Here is a 17,105-nt window from a genome sequence, read left to right on the forward strand (position 1 = left end):
AGTTAACTTATTTTCACATCTGTAATTTCCATTTCTGTGTGTAGTAATATAGAGAGGGATGGGTTGTCAATACACTACAGGAAGACAAACTTTTCGCTTGGTACTCAAACAACTCATTAAGGCATTCAAATATAATCTCAATAGTTGAGATTTTTTATATTAATAAATGTCAGCTGATATATATATATATATATATATATATATATATATATATATATATATGTATGTGTGTGTGTGTGTGTGTGTGTGTGTGTGTGTGTATAAACAAATGTCTACAAGGAAAAAAAATTGCAGTAGATCCCATTGATAATCAATCTACATATCTGCTAATGAGGTAAGCATGCTAGCTGCCATATATTACAGAAATGAGAAACTGCTATCATTACCATCAAATTAATGTTTTGTCTTTGACATTATATTTGTTCATAAACAAGTGTGTGGTTAAGAAGTTTGTTTCCAACCATGTCATTTCAGGTTCAGACTCACTGCATGACACCTTGGGCAAGTATCTTCTACCATACCCCTAGACTAACCAAAGCTCTGTGAGTAGATTTAACAGATGGAAACTGAAAGAAGCCTGTTGTATATGTGTATGCATGTGAGCTCGTGTCTCTTCATCTTGACACCATGTGATGGTTGTAAATGAATGTCACAGTTGCATAAGCAGTGTCCTTCATTTCTGATCTTCTTCGAAAATATATCTGGCCATAGGGAAATACTACCTTGCTAAGAAATAGGCAGGGATTGGTGACAGGGTGGGTGGGGGCATGACCCATGCAATCATGGAAAAGTAGTTGTTAAAACAATGATGCTGATTGTGTGTGTGTATGTGTGCACTCACATGCAAATGTGCATAAATATCAATATCTCACAGCTTTGCTTTCTACTACCAGTGATATGAAGTATACATTCCTTATAGACATTATGACCAGTTGCTCTGTATTTTCAGAGACTTGTGGAATAAAAATCCCTTAGTTGAAAACTGGTAAGGGTTGGTGACAGGAAATGCATCAGTACCAATGAGCCCACCTCTATCTTGAATAAGAACCAATATTGCAACAGGTGACAGTTCAGGGGCCCACAGCTTTTCAGTACTTTATTGAAAGGTATCTGAGGCATAAATAGAGATGAATTAAAAAAACATTGAAACAAATGTCTGAGATGCCAGTTGAACCTACATCACATTAAGAAACTCAAAGTGTAGGAATATCTAACTCCCTTTATGAAACATTAAGACAGGGCTGAGGAAATGAGATGAAATAAAATAAACTGATAGCCCCACTAATGGTAGTGCTTTAGAAAGGCCACAGCTTTTGTCTGGAACAAGTAGTAGTACACATACACATACACACACCTATATATATATATATATATTCTAACAAGCATGTAGAGCATGGCAATGTTTTGTTTGGGTGCAGAGCTGTGCTCAAGTCCCAGTAAAAGGATATAACCTGAAGATAGACTCAGATAATCTGACTTAGTTTTAACACCAACCATCCCCACCACAGTGGCTGTGATATAGCTACTGGTAGTGGTGGTGGGGGCGAATGGTGCCAAATCTTGTTCCTAATTCCTCACTTTCTGTTATAGCAACCAGCTGGAGGTGGCTATCTACATTTGATGTTCATGTTTGAGGTATTAACTGCCAGCAATCATGACTAATATCATGGCGCTTGCTTTCTGGTTTTTGGAGACATACATAAATACATTACAATTATTATTATTATTATTGTTGTTATTATTATTATTATTATTATTATTATTATTATTATTATTATTATTATTATTATTTCTGGGAATCCTTTCCTATTCCCTTTCCATGCACATTTTGTAAATCCTTCATTGACAGCTTCTTTCAGTTTCATTTCTGCATTCTAAATCTCTAGACACCATTGCTATCCTCCTTCTCCTTCTGTAATAGTGTATCTAGGACTACATTATCCAATGTGTCTTTTCCTTAACCAAGCCAGCAGGATGTGATTTTTGTAGAGGTATTGCTGCTAATTCTATCAAGTCTAACGACCATGTGGAATGTGGCAATGTTTAACTTGCAGTACTGTGCTCAAGTCTCTGTTGTAGTAATAGCCTGAAGCGAGAGAGAGACCTTGATAATCTGACTTATTGTTGACAAACAAAATGGTGATGATGATGACGATGTCTTCAGTGGCATCCTGAGTCTCCCCAACACATTTCTTACTTTCATTTGATTGGCACCTGTCAGTTGTATATATATGTAATGTGTGCGTGTGTGTGGTGGGTGAGTGTAGATGAGTACGTGTGTATTTTCGTCTTCTCTTGACATCCCTCAATTGTTGTAAATGAGTGTTACTGGTATACAAATGGTGTCATTCATTTCCATTCTTCCATGATTTATATCAGCTGTGGCGAAATATTCCCTTGCTTGCAAACAGGTGAAGGTTGGTGACAGGAAAGGCATCCGGCTTTAGAAAACCTGCATAATAAATTCTATCTGACCTATAGAAACATGGAAAAGTAGATGTTAAAACTATGATAATGATTGTATTTGTGTCTCTGTGTGTATGTTTGTGTGTGTGTGTATATATATATATATATATATATATATATATATATATATACCTATATATCTGTGTGTGTGTATGAATTGACATATATGTATGTATGGATATATATATATGAATGTATATATATATATATATATATATATATATATATATATATATATATATATATGTACGTACTTGACATTTATACTTATTTAAATTTACCATCCATGTACTATGTCTAACCTAGTTTTCACAACTTTAAAATTGCCACTAGTAATATTCTATACATTTGCAATTATCAATTAGTTCCATTATATTTGTCTTTATTTAAGTTTAATTTTAGTCTCAGTTACTGTTCTTTCTTTACTTAAAGACTCAGTGGCCTTATGGTTAAGAGTAGTCTATCTCTACTTTTGTCTGTATTCCTCTTTCTTTCTCCGTATTCTTTTCTTCATATTGCTCTGAATATATACACTTCCACAGATATTGGTTTCAAATTTTCGTACATGTCCTCTTATTGAAATACTAAATCAAAAACAAATTAAATTTTACTTAACCCTAGTAAGCCTTTAAATATTTAGTGTTAGACTCATTGGGGCTTTAACATCATTTCTTTCGAGTAATGTCAGGCAATGTTTGCAAACTTTAAATCTTAGTATTGATTTTTTCTTCTCAAGAAATTGAGATGAGCTTCTAGAAAAGTGCAGTTTCATTCATATTATATTCTTACTCTGGCTTCAGCAGTCAATTTTTCCAGCTACTCAGGATATTTGATAACAGCCTTTTTATTAGCACTGGCAACTCCACTGCTTATTTTTATGTTGTGCAAATTCAAGTGCTTCTTGAACCTTTCAAACCAGCCTTTACTCTTAAGAAAATGTCTTTTTATTAGATATTTTATCTTCCTCTTTCTGCTAACAGTCGTGCAAAAGTTTGATTTTTTAAAATTACCATCTTGCTTATTGTCATATTACATGAGTCTGATCCTTGATCCATACACCCAAGAGCCATTCTATTTTAAGCATCACATTACATCTTTAAGAAAAGAATAAAACCTGAGCTGTCAATGAAATATATCCTTGAACACTTTAATATTTTTTCTTATTTCTTTATTGCCCACAAGGGGCTAAACATAGAGGGGACAAACAAGGACAGACAAAGGGATTAAGTCGATTACATCGACCCCAGTGCGTAACTGGTACTTAATTTATCGACCCCAAAAGGATGAAAGGCAAAGTCGACCTTGGCGGAATTTGAACTCGGAACACAACGGCAGATGAAATACCGCTTAGCATTTCGCCCGGCTTTCTAACGATTCTGCCAGCTCGCCACCTTTTTTCTATTATGTATTGTTTCCCCTGTATATATTGCAAGCTTTAATGTTTTGTAAATGCAGCCAATTTGTATCCCGTAACAAGTCTTTTTAAAATCAAGTTTAATATCAGGTGTACTCCTTTTACAGCTCCTTTTTCACACTGCTATCTTCAGTTCCACTTGATGGCTCTTTCCAGACATCTTGAATCGTAGGTAAATTCGATAGTGACAACAATCAGCATTTATTCACAACAAGTATGTATTAAAGAAAAAAATTGCACCAGCAAAGGACTGTTTCATGAGAACAAGAACTTGTTTTATTCCTTTGGATATAAGAATAGAAATGAGAAGGGAAAAAGGTGAAGGAGTGAGATAGGAGGGAGTACTGTATGATTACAATTAGTTGAAGAGTTACCAGGTTCATAGGTACTTCTTTTTTGCACTCTGACTTGAGCCATAAAAAGTCCACATTCTGGCTTCTCTCTCTTTCTCACACACATTGTTATGTTGACATACAATATATGTGGCTACAGATATTGCTATTATGCTGATACTATAATTATTGCTGCCAGTTGGTTTTTCAAAAGTCGATAGGTTGGTAGGGGTGTTGAAGTTGATTACATTGGTTTTGGCTATGATGGTAGATAATGGTGATGGTGATGTGTATGTTTGTATATTTATGTATATATCTGTGCATATGTGTATACATAACACATGCATACACATACACACACAAACAAATAGAAAGACAGATGCTTATTTTTAACCCAGGAAATATATACAACCCCCACCAAATATTTGCAGCGAAAAATTCCACCTCACTCTGTATTTATAGTGCCATATACAAACACTTACATACTCTCTCTCCCTCCCTCCCTCTCACACATATATGTTGTGTATATGCATCTATGTATCACGATTATAGTTTTTCAAATTGTTAGCTACTATGTCAGCTAAAACACTGAGAGAGAACCTTTTGGCTAAGAAGAAAGCATAGTTTTTAGATTTTTAAGATTTATCCAAATTTCCATAAGAACAAAGTTACAAACCATATCCCAAAATTAATGATCATTCTTTACAATCCCTGTGTGTGAATTCTTGTAACCTGAGGTAGCTGTAATGTGTGGGATACCTTTATTTTTGTTTCATGTTGATCCGGTCAACGGAACAGCCTGCTCATGAAATTAACGTGCAAGTGGCTGAGCACTCCATAGACACGTGTACCCTTAACGTAGTTCTCGGGGATATTCAACGTGACACAGTGTGACAAGGCTGACCCTTTGAATTGCAGGTACAACAGAAACAGGAAGTAAGAGTGAGAGAAAGTTGTGGTAAAAGAGTACAGCAGAGTTCACCACCATCCCCTGCCGGAGCCTCGTGGAGCTTTAGGTGTTTTCGTTCAATAAACACTCACAATGCCCGGTCTGGGAATCGAAACCGCGATCCTATGACCGCGAGTCCGCTGCCCTAACCACTGGGCCATTGCGCCTCCACTGTTGGTGCTTATCCCAGGGTAATACAGATTCACTGTTTTAGTACCACTCCACCTGTGACCATCAATAATTCTGTAATGCAGAGCTTTCTGTCATCATGTGTTTGTATTTAAGATGTTCCACCATAGTTCTTTGTAAGAATATTTTGCTGTCTTGAACCCCAGTTTTAATAATAGCATAGTTATTTCACATTAAATCACTCCAAATTTCGATTATTTTCCATTTCATTTTGGAAACTTAACAGGCAGTTTTTCTAGTTACAAAAAGGTAAAACAAACCTATGATCAATGAATTTGTAGCTGTGACCCACATCTTATTATTGATTCACACATAACATAATGTATCTAGGAGTACATTATGAAATAATGCTCCAGAAAAGGTAAAATGTGATTTAGCTGCTATTTCTTGTAGATCAAACAATCATGGAGCGGCAAGCCCACCTCTTTATTTATTTTTCTGAGGTAACTGTAACATGGGTGAAGGGGGGGATGCCTGTATTTTTGTTTATTGTTGTTGTCATCTGTCTGTGTGTCTCTCTCACTTCCTGTCTCTTCATATTTATTCACTTCCTATGTCTGTGTTTATTTCTGTGTCTCTTCTTCCCTCTCTCCCCACTTCTCTCTATTAATAATTCTCTTTCACTCCTACTCTTTATCTCCTTCTTTCTCTCCTCTTCTCTATCTCCCTCGTTCTATTAATAATTCTTCCTCCCCCTCTCTCTATTAATACTTTCTTCCTTCTCTTTCCCCTCTTTCTGTATCTATATTCTACTATTAAGTCTCATTTTTTCCTCACACCTCTTTTGTTTCTCTAAATGCCTTCCTCTTTCTCTCTCAATATTTTTCTTTTAATTCTGTCCCTGCCCCACTTTCTCTATTATGTACACACTCACACACACATATTTCTTCTCTAAACTGTCCACAGAGTTGACTATAAGAACTGAGTCTTCAATATACAGGAATTCCCATGGTTAGCTGGTTGTAAACTCCTTTGTTATAAATGATAAAACAGTAATAAACAGGAGAGGGTTGAGAAATGACACTTAATGGATCCTGGATATGAAGCTGGTCTTCTCTTTATCTTATATCTTAAATAAACTGAAGACTAAATTATCTTGACCCCAGATATATTTATTTCTTTATTGCCCACAGGGGAGATAAACATAGAGAGGACAAACAAGGACAGACAAAGGGATTAAGTCGATTACATCAACCCCAGTGCATAGCTGGTACTTATTTAATCAATCCCGAAAGGATGAAAGGCAAAGTCGACCTTGCCGGAATTTGAACTCAGAACATAATGAAATACTGCTAAGTATTTCACCCATTGTGCTAACAATTCTGCCAGCTCATCACCCTAGCCCCCAGATATATTGTAGGACTTATGAATTCCTAATTTATGAGTTGGCATTATGATACCCACTCTGTTTAGACATATTTTGTTTTCATACACGCAATGGTGAAAAATATTTGCAAACATTTTTGACTACTGTGCAGGAGTGGCTGTGTGGTTAGTAGCTTGCTTACCAACCACATGGTTCCGAGTTCAGTCCCACTGCGTGGCACCTTGGGCAAGTGTCTTCTACTATAGCCTCGGGCCGACCAAAGCCTTGTGAGTATTTGGTAGACGGAAACTGAAAAAAGCCCATCGTATATATGTATATATATATATAAATTTTTATATATATATATATATATATATATATATATATATATATATGTGTGTGTGTATGTGTTTGTGTGTGTGTGTTTGTGTGTCTGTATTTGTCCCCCCAACATCGCTTGACAACCGATGCTGGTGTGTTTATCCCCATAACTTAGCGGTTCGGCAAAAGAGACCGATAGCATAAGTACTAGGCTTACAAAGAATAAGTCCTGGGATCGATTTGCTCGACTAAAGGCGGTGCTCCAGCATGACCACAGTCAAATGACTGAAACAAGTAAAAGAGTAAAAGTGTACTGTATATGTATGTTTACTCTGAGTATCCTCAGCACCACACAAAGCAAAACTTTATATCTTACTTTGAGTTTGAGAAATTAATGCAAGTTAATTATCCCTTTTAGCATCAACTTATCTAGGATAACCATCTCTATTTTTATAATGAAAACAAATAACCAAGTAAGCTTCTTACCACACAGCCTCACCTGCGCCTTTTATTTAACATCTGTCAATAAAAGGGTTAATGTAACATCTAATGACTGTGGCATTTGTTTGTAAATGTGGGGCTGTAATTTTTCTGCCATGGCATTCTGCAACTAATGATAGTGACACTGATGATGATAACGATGATGAATAACGAAGACAAACTGAAATAGTGATAATAAAATCCTCATAACCAGTGTTATCATTTATATTTGACATGGCTTATAGCATAAATAGCAAGGCAAAGTTTACAGTTTTACTTCATTTCACTTATCTTTGTATTTGTCCCTTATTGTGCAAACTCCACCCTGTGTTAGTTCATATCTTGTTCCTGTATTTCTCCAGTCTCCACCCAACCTTAGTTACTATCACTCAAAACTCTTTACACAGATTTGTAAATAGCTTTTTAACAGCAATGAAGACCTCTTGTAGTAATTTGTTTTCTTCTTCCCATTTAGTTTATTTTTTCAAATTCACATTAAACTTTTAGTTTGGTTATGTTGCTATTTGTTCCACTTAACTCTGGTCATGCTCATGCTCATCATCATCATGATATTTACATCTACTTTTTCCAAGCTGGTATGGGTTGGACAAAGCTTCATATGTTTGAAAAATAGGCAGTGAAATATCCTCATGTGATATACCATTGTCATCACCATTGTTATCATCATTGCTGTTACGTATGTCTTTTTTTATATGCTGACATGGGTTGGACAAGACTTACAGATGCAGAATTCTAAGGCTGAAAACTGAAACTGATAAACAACAAGCTGAATAGTTTATAGGAAGCATTAGCACATGACCATTGCCCAAATGGTGTCATACAAAAACATAGATATAAACATTCACAAACACACACACATTTGTTAGAACAAATAGAAATAGAATTCAATACATGAGTATGTACTAATGAATATATATATATATATATATATATGTTGGGGCAAGTGAAATAGAAATCGTGTTGGCACCTGTACCAGTGGAGCACTAAGAGTACCGTCCGAGCGTGATCATTGCCAGAGCAGCTGTATGGCTTCTGTGCCAGTGGCATGTAAATAGCACCATTTGAGCGTGATCGTTACCAGCGTCGCCTTACTGGTACTTGTGCCGGTGGCACGTGAAAAAACATTCGAGTGAGATCGTTGCCAGTGCCGCTGGACTGGCTCCTGTGCAAGGGGCACGTAAAATACACCATTTTGAGTGTGGCCGTTGCCAGTACTACCTGACTGGCCTTTGTGCTGGTGGCACATAAAAGCACCCAATACACTCTCGGAGTGGTTGGCGTTAGGAAGGGTATCCAGCTGTAGAAACTCTGCCAAATCAGATTGGAGCCTGGTGTAGCCATCTGGTTGGCCAGTCCTCAGTCAAATCATCCAACCCATGCTAGCATGGAAGGTAGACGTTAAACGATGATGTTGATCATGATGATATACACTCATTCATTATCACCATCATCAATTAAAATCTGTCTTTTATGCTTACATGAGTTGGATGGTTCTAACAGGAACTGACAAGTTGGAGGACTGCGTTGTACTGCTATGTGTATATTTTTTTTGGCATGGGTTCTATGGTTAGGTGCCCTTCTTAACATCAACCACTTTACAGGGTGATAACTGGGTACCTTTTTTCATGGGTTCAGTATTAATGAAGTCACCATGTAACTTGGAAGACTAAAGGGGTTCCTCAACTGAATGGGAATATAACAGAGAAAGAAGGGAAGGTAACTTTATACTAGGTGCTGAGAAGTTGAAAGGGGCTTCTGTTTTGTTTCCATCAAACAAACAATTCTTCTCACAAAGCTTTAATCAGCCTGAAGTTATAGTAGAAGATACTTGTCCAAGATGCCATGCAGTCAGACTGAGCCAGAAACCATATGGTTTCAAAGTGAACTTCATGTGGTTTGAAGTGAACTTACCACATGGTCATACCTCTGTCTACATTTATCAATAAATGAACTTATGTAAAAATCCCAGCTTTGAATATAAACAGAACCTATAAAGACTCCAAAGGGTATTATTTCATAAAATATATCACTAGATTTAGCTGAAAATTGTCAAAAATGAAGCCTCACTGTTTTACAGAAATTCACTGTCTGCTGACATTTCAGTGTTATATTTTATAATTGATCAGCTGCTCTGAAATATATCAGGGTTTCTTGGGAATTATAACTACTGATAATGATTTTGTTTTTGAATTGTTAGTAGACATTAGTTAATGCTAAAACAGTTGCTGTACTCTCTGAAGTACTCTGAATAGCTTTGAAACCTCTCAATTCTGAAACTGCAGATGATGCTGCACATTTATATTGCAGTCATGTCAGGGAGCCTGAAGAACTGAACTGAACTGGACTAGACTAGACTTCATGGATGTAATCATGGCATTGGTGTGGACCCTCATATTCTTATATTTAAATATTTTCAGGAGTATGAGAAGAAAAAGAATATTTCAGAAATCTTTGAAATATTTCCTTAATTCTACAATAATGCTCTGCACAATAGCCAGTACTATTCAGAGTCTTCAGGACCAGGTCTTCCCAGGCCTAGAAGTCCACAACGGAGATCTAGATTGGCTTTGCCAAAGAGCCATTTTGGTTCCTAAAAACGTTGTGGTCAGTGCAATCAACAACAGCCTCTTACTGCATTTGCCTGGGGACATGACAGTCTATAAGTCAGTAGAAACCATTCCCAATCAGTATGAGGTAGTTGATTTTTTGAATTCCTTGGAGCCTTCAGGTGTACCTCCACATATTCTTACTCTTAAAGTAGGTAGCCCTGTTATGCTGATAAGGAATTTAAATTCACCGACGTTGTGCAACGGTACACGTCTTGTTATCACAAAATTACTTCTCAATGTCATTGAAGCAACGATTATGACCATCTGTGGTAAAGGTCAAGATGTCTTCACACCGCAAATTCCCCTTGTGCCTTCAGCTGCTGACTTACCGTTCACATTCTGCAGAGTGCAGTTTCCGATTAGACTCAGTTACTCCATGTCCATTAATAAGTCCCAGGGGTAGTCGCTGTCTCTCGTTGGACTTTACTTAGCTGAACCATGCTTTTCACATGGTCAACTGTACGTTGGCTGCTTAAGAGTGGGTTGTAGGAACAGTTTACATGTCTTCGTCCCCGAGGGGAAAACTAAAAATGTTGTTTATAAGGAAGTTTTGTAGACTTGCTGTACTGGCACCATATTTCAGTCCTACATTATTGCTGTTATAATTTTTGTTGCTTTATTTTTTCACTTGATTGTTGTCATAATATTACATGTGCGGTTCCCTTTAAGAGTTACTTAGGTGTTAGTCTTGCCATAAAGTGTGAAAGGTGTTTAAGGGAGGGGGTGTTAATCGCTTTATTAGTTTCCCAGCCTTTTCAAACTTACGAACCCGGGCAATGCCGAGTACGCCTTCTAGTGAAGTTAATGATAAACTGTCTGGAAAAAAGACAAAAGAAACAAATAAAATCAAAAAGGTCATGGTTAAAATACTTTTGATTATAGGTCTGTTTTGAGAAGGTTGACCAGGAGTTAAACAACCTTACCATATAGATAACAGAAAAACAAGGTCTTTTTGTCATTTATGTCAGTTTATCTATGATTATATCACTAAGTCTTATCCCAGTATTTCTGAATATATCTTTATAACGTAGAATAAGAAAAACAAACAGCTTTACACCAAAATACAAGCTTAAAGGATTTGCTTAGAAGCAGTACTTAAAGGATTATTTGGGTCTGTGTAATGTCAATTTTCTTATTTTAAACACAGGTTCATTTCAACCCTTTTGTTACTATATTTCTGTTGACAATACTCTGCCTCTCAATTAATTTTGAAAATAGCAAAAGATTTAGGAATCAATAAGCTGATGTTACAGACATAAATTAGTAAGAAATTTTGATAAAAAGTTTTCATTTAGATCTCAAACACGAAGTTTGTATCATAGAACCAGGGACAGTCTCGGGAAGGTTGATATCAAAAGTATTAAACATGTTTTATTTCTTCATTTTAACCAATAAAAGACATTTCTCTTCAAAACAAACACCTTAAGGGAGTTTGTTGAAAACAAATACAACTTTTTCTATATACTTATTGAAAAAGATTAAACTTTTCTTCAGTGCAATTCGTTTTTCTGTTTTATCAAAGCAGCCAGCCTCAGTAATTAATAGCTTCTTTGATAAGTCAGACAGAAAACTTGTGTGAGATCTCAGAAATCATACACATTGGTTGTTAGTCTGGTCATACAAAGTTACTAATGTTCATGTTTTAGAGATAAGCAACAAAAACTAAATTATAAAACTGGTAGCCAGCTTAGAGACATATGCTAAAGGAACTTCTTTCATCAATAGCCCATAAGATTGATTATCTTATCGAGAAAGTATAAAGTTTCTTAGCTTTAACTAAAATAATCCTGAAGATATTGGTGGCAGACATTTTTGTTTTTACATCCAAACAATGTAGGTAGTATACAATTGGGGAAATAACATTATTCATTCATTCATTGGAGTTTATAGTAAATATTTTATTAGCCGAGAATGATATGTATTAGAAAAAATGTACAGCTTGCCTTTCTCCAGACACAGTTTGGCATTTTCTTTGAAATGCCACAAAGTGGTTAGCTGATATTTGAATTGGGAAGGAAACCCTTAACAAATAAATAAATTCATGAGAAGACAAATAATATAATAAAAAAAGCAGAGAAATGTTACAAATTAGAAAGAAAGCAAGAGTAGAAGGAAAGAGGAAAATAGCAAACATTTAATAAAAGAATCTCAATTCCTAAATTCCTGGATTCTGTGAATTTGGAATTGTATTTTATTAAAGAATTTCCTGTTGAATATCAGAAAATAGTAGTAGTTTAAAGTTTCTACTAGCACTGACAGCTTAGTATTTTCTCTTTCATTTTATATTTGTTTAGCTTGAACAGGAATGCAGCTTAGGACTTAGCACTTATTCTTATATCAAGTATTTTCTAGAACTAAACTCCTTTGTTTCTTTTTCATTCATTTTATGCTTGTTTTTTCATGCTAGCATGAGTAAGATGGATATATTACAGATGCCCTTCCTGCCACTAATCCTTACCTACTTTGCAAGTAAGGGATAAATATCTTTTTCCATACATCTTTGAAGGTGCAAAGCCAGAAGATGATTTGTTTTCAAGAAAAAGAACAGTAATACTGCTGCCAGTAGCTGAGCAGTTTTTGGAGAAGTGTAAATGTTAACAAATATACTAATACATATGTGCATGCATGCACATGCAAATACAGTTGGCTTCTTTCAGTTTCCATCTACCAAATCCATTTACCTGGAGTTATCATGAAAACAATTGCTCAAAATATTATGTGATTGAGAAATGAACTTCTCAACCACACAACCATGCCTGCACCTAATAATTGACAATTTGTGACACAACTGTACACTCAATAAGGTATAGTTTGAGGTGACTTGGCTGCTATTGTTAACAAGTCAAGAGGTTCCCTTATTGGGTGATTAGTGAAGGGTGAGGATGTTGCAGTGATATTCTCAAAGTCATAATTTCCAAGCTTCACCTGAGTGTCCTTTATCTTACCTAGATCCCTCCCCCCTAAAACAAACACATTCTTTGATATTTCACATTTGAGAGTATTCATCATTTCAATTAGTTTTCTGTGGTAAACTTAATAATAATTTGTAACCTTTTATCCTGTTTCAGTCATTGGACTGTGGTCATGCCAGGGTACGCTCTTGAAGGGTTTTAGTTGAAAACATCAACCCCAGTACTTATTTTTGGATCTGGTACTTATTTTAACAATCTATTTTCTTGAACTGTGACATTATGAGGAAGCATTCAAACCAACACCAATTGTCAAGTGGTGGGTGAAGCACATATGCACACACATACATATTGATATCTGTAAAGTGGTTGGCATTAGGAAGGGCATCCAGCTGTAGAAACATGCCAGAACAGACAATGGAGCTTGGTGCAGTCCCCAACCATACCAGCTTGTCAAACCATGCAACCTATACCAGCATGGAGAATAGATGTTAAATGATGATGATAATGATATGTGTGTGTGTGTGTGTGTGACAGACTTCCACAAAGTTTCCATCTACCAAATTCACCCTCAAAACATTGGTCTACTTGGTGCTATAGTAGATGACACTTACTCAAGGTGCTATACTGTAGGACTGAACCTGAAACCATATGGTTGCAAAGCATGCTTCTTAACCCCACAACCATGTCTAGCTAATTTTGTAATTTCTGGTCTCTAGCTTCAAAATCTAATAGGATCTAACTTAGAAGATCCACCATATTGCATACTCACAACCTTCAAGGAAAGACATTTTTATGGTAATTGAATACCAAACATTAATAGAATAGAATGGTTCCTGAATGAAAGATCAATACTGTTGTTCATTACACTTCTGTCCATGTAAATGAGGCACAAACAAAAGAAAGAGAAATACACAGATTTTCAGATCTAAACTGTAGCAATATTAAAATTCAGTTGTTGTTGCTGTTTAGCCCCTGGTTAATCCTTATTTAGCAGACCAATGATAAGAGGCAATCCAGTCATGACCATCCTGCCTCTTTCTTCACCATAAAGATAGTGGAATGTAATTTGAAGGATATTTGACTGTTGGTTCTAGCAGGTCAAGAGACCACATAAAAGCTCCCTTATTAGCTTGTATTGAAATGTGATTTTGGTTTGCAGTTGAAGCCATCTCACATTATTAATGTTGTAACTCCAAATTCAGCATCTCCCATAACTCATAGGAAAAAAAATTCTAATGAAAACTAATTCTTCTGTTGCTACGTATTCTTTTTTGTCCATTGTTTCTTGTGAATGAGGGTTAGGATGTGATTGAAATCAAATTGATGAAGTAGGCATATCTTTTGAGAAATAATATGAAGCCTGTTGATAGCTACCTGCTTGAGGCAACGTCTATTTCTATGATATAAACTTTCTGTTTTAAAGTAATTTAAATTAAAACCATCCAATAAAATTTCATGTTTTAATTTGTGTTACAAATATCAGCTTAATAATGATAGTTATTTTACCAAAGTCGGATCCTTGGGGTTTGACGGGCAACATTTGTTTTCTTAACGAAACACCTTCAAACTTGGGACACTGATAGAATGTGTCATATAAAACAACTTCTTCTCTTAACCTTCTTAACAAAATTTTGTACATCGCAAGTTATTTCATGTTAAAGTTGTTGTATTTCTGTAATTTCAACCAATCACTGACGTCTATTCAGCTGAGTACAGTTACTGCTGGCCGGTCATAAAAATGTTATTCCCTGTGACATATTTCATCCGGTTTAATCGTAATTTATACGCATATATTGTTTATATAATAAATTACGCTGTGCGTATCTGTGTGTGTAACAATTTTAGAGTTCGGATTCTAGAGTTAGGGTTAGATTTAGGGTTACGGTTAGGGTTATGATTATTTTTGCCATAACTTCACTCATAACCCGAACCCTAACTCTAAAACCCGAACCCTAACCCTAAACTAGAGTTTGATTTAAAGAAGATTTGGCTGCTATTTCTAGGAAATGAAGCACTTGGAGGTGCATTAATAATTCTGCCAGCTCCAATAACAAGTGCAGGCAATATTCAAGTATTTTGATGGCTTTTTCCCCTTTGTTTACGAACAGTCTAGTTAATCGGAAATGTCAGAACTAACGGGGATTAATACGATATACACCGTTACAGCGCTACCTGTTTTCAACTGAATAGACGTCAGTGATTAGTTGAAATTATCAAAATAAGATAATTTTTAACGTGAAATAACTTCGAATACAAAATTTTTTATCTGTTCTATACCACAAAATATACAAGTATACGAAGTTTGAAAGTGTTTCGGTACCAAAAACACTACATAAAAAATGTTGCCCATCAAACCCCAAAGATCCCCAAAGTCATCATTATTTTCAAAATTAATTGAAGCAAAAACAATATATTTCAACAGAAATATGGTAATGAAAGGATTAACATGATAATTCAGAAGTTGTAGCTGCTTCACAGTTGGACACACTTCCCAACAACATCAAACAGTGTTAATTCTGTCAACATTGAGAAGTTGCTGACCAAAGCTAAGGGTTTACTCCAAATAAGACCAATCAGTTTATTAGAAGGTCAACATGTACCAGTGTACAATTTTACACGTGTTTGTATGTCATCTCTGGGGAATATAGTTAACATAGAGAATCATGCATATTCTCTTGAGCCTGTTTAAACTAGTTAAAACTATTAAACACCATTTCAGATTTCATTGCATCAGTTTTAATATGAAAGAAGATGAATTCTCAGTTTTATAAAATTTATTACTTCATAAATGGTAAATCTAAAAATAGCTGAAAACTAAGTCTAGCTGCAATTATGTCACAGCAGGAGAGGGGCTACTCATATGTTAAAACACCTGTTCCAAATATAAATAATTAGATTCATCAATCTTATGCTAACACTGACAGTCTAACATAGTATGACAAATGGATAAAATTTAGAAATCCTGGGCACTCTTGTAATTAAAATGTTTCTAAGTTATTCTGTTTGTTTAAGTTAATAACAAATAAATTATTGCTTTCCTGAAATTCTCTAATAAATGAATTCTGTTTATTTACCAAAATTATCTTCCTAAACCTTGCTTTTGTGTTTCCATTTCTAGACTGGAACATATATACCACTCCATGTTTACTTAAGAACTGTCTGTAATCTGATCTCTTTCAGCTAACTTTGAAAAATGCTTTTTTTTTTATTCATATTTTTTTTTTAAGTACAGTAAAGAAAGATAGTGTGTAAGAAGCAAGTTGTGCTATTAACTTTCCTATTATTTTTAACTCTGTGGGACTTTTAGAATAAATATTCGTGTTTCTAATTTTAGTAGTCCAATGTTTTTTAGGGTTGTTTTGAGAAATGTAGCATTAATGCCACTTTGTGTTTGTCATTTCATATTGTTTTAAATACTTTAAGAAGTTCCTTTCCCAACCATGTGGTCCTGGGTTCAGTCTTATGTGGCACCTTGGGCAAGTGTCTTCTACTATAGTCCCAGGACAACCAAAACCTTTCGAGTGGAATTGGTAGATGGAAACTGAATATGTGTTTGTGTGTGTGAATATGTGTTTGTGTTTATCCCTCACCACCACTTGACAATTGGTTAGTGTATTCAAGTTCTTGTAACTCAGCAGTTTGGCAAGAAAGAATGATAGAATAAGTGCCAGACTAAAAATAAGTACTGGGGTTGATTTGTTTGACTGACCTCTTTAAAGAGGTGCTCCAACAAATGAAACAAGTAAAAGATAAGAAGTAAAAGATGGTTACATATGCAAGTTTAGCTCTATGCTTAAGAACTCAAATACCTTTCTTATTTCATGCAGATTGGACTTAGGAAAAGCAAAAATAAAGATACATCATGTAGAGGCACTGAGACAGATTGGTAAAAATGTAAAATCCCTAAGTTGAGCTTCGAAAATGTGTCTATTTGGAATACAGCAAAATAGGAAGTACTTAGTCAAATATCTTCCAATATCTTGTTTGGTTTATCAAATGTTAATTCCATTTGGGAATTGTCTTAATGTGCATGGGAAACTAGTTATCGGTTAACTTCATCAATTAACTGACACAGCAAAGCATAACTGCTTGTCTCAGTCTGCCTA

General features: G+C 35.4%; 1 protein-coding gene across 4 annotated transcripts in view; it reads left to right on the forward strand.

Moving 5' to 3' along the window:
- LOC106878747 (protein bicaudal C homolog 1-B) overlaps positions 1 to 17,105 on the forward strand; it is a 252,304-nt gene that overhangs the window by 119,064 nt on the left and 116,135 nt on the right. The window lies entirely within an intron of this gene.

This window comes from Octopus bimaculoides, chromosome 5 (genome assembly GCF_046866305.1).
Source record: "Octopus bimaculoides isolate indiv1 chromosome 5, ASM4686630v1, whole genome shotgun sequence".
Lineage (NCBI taxonomy): Eukaryota > Metazoa > Mollusca > Cephalopoda > Octopoda > Octopodidae > Octopus > Octopus bimaculoides.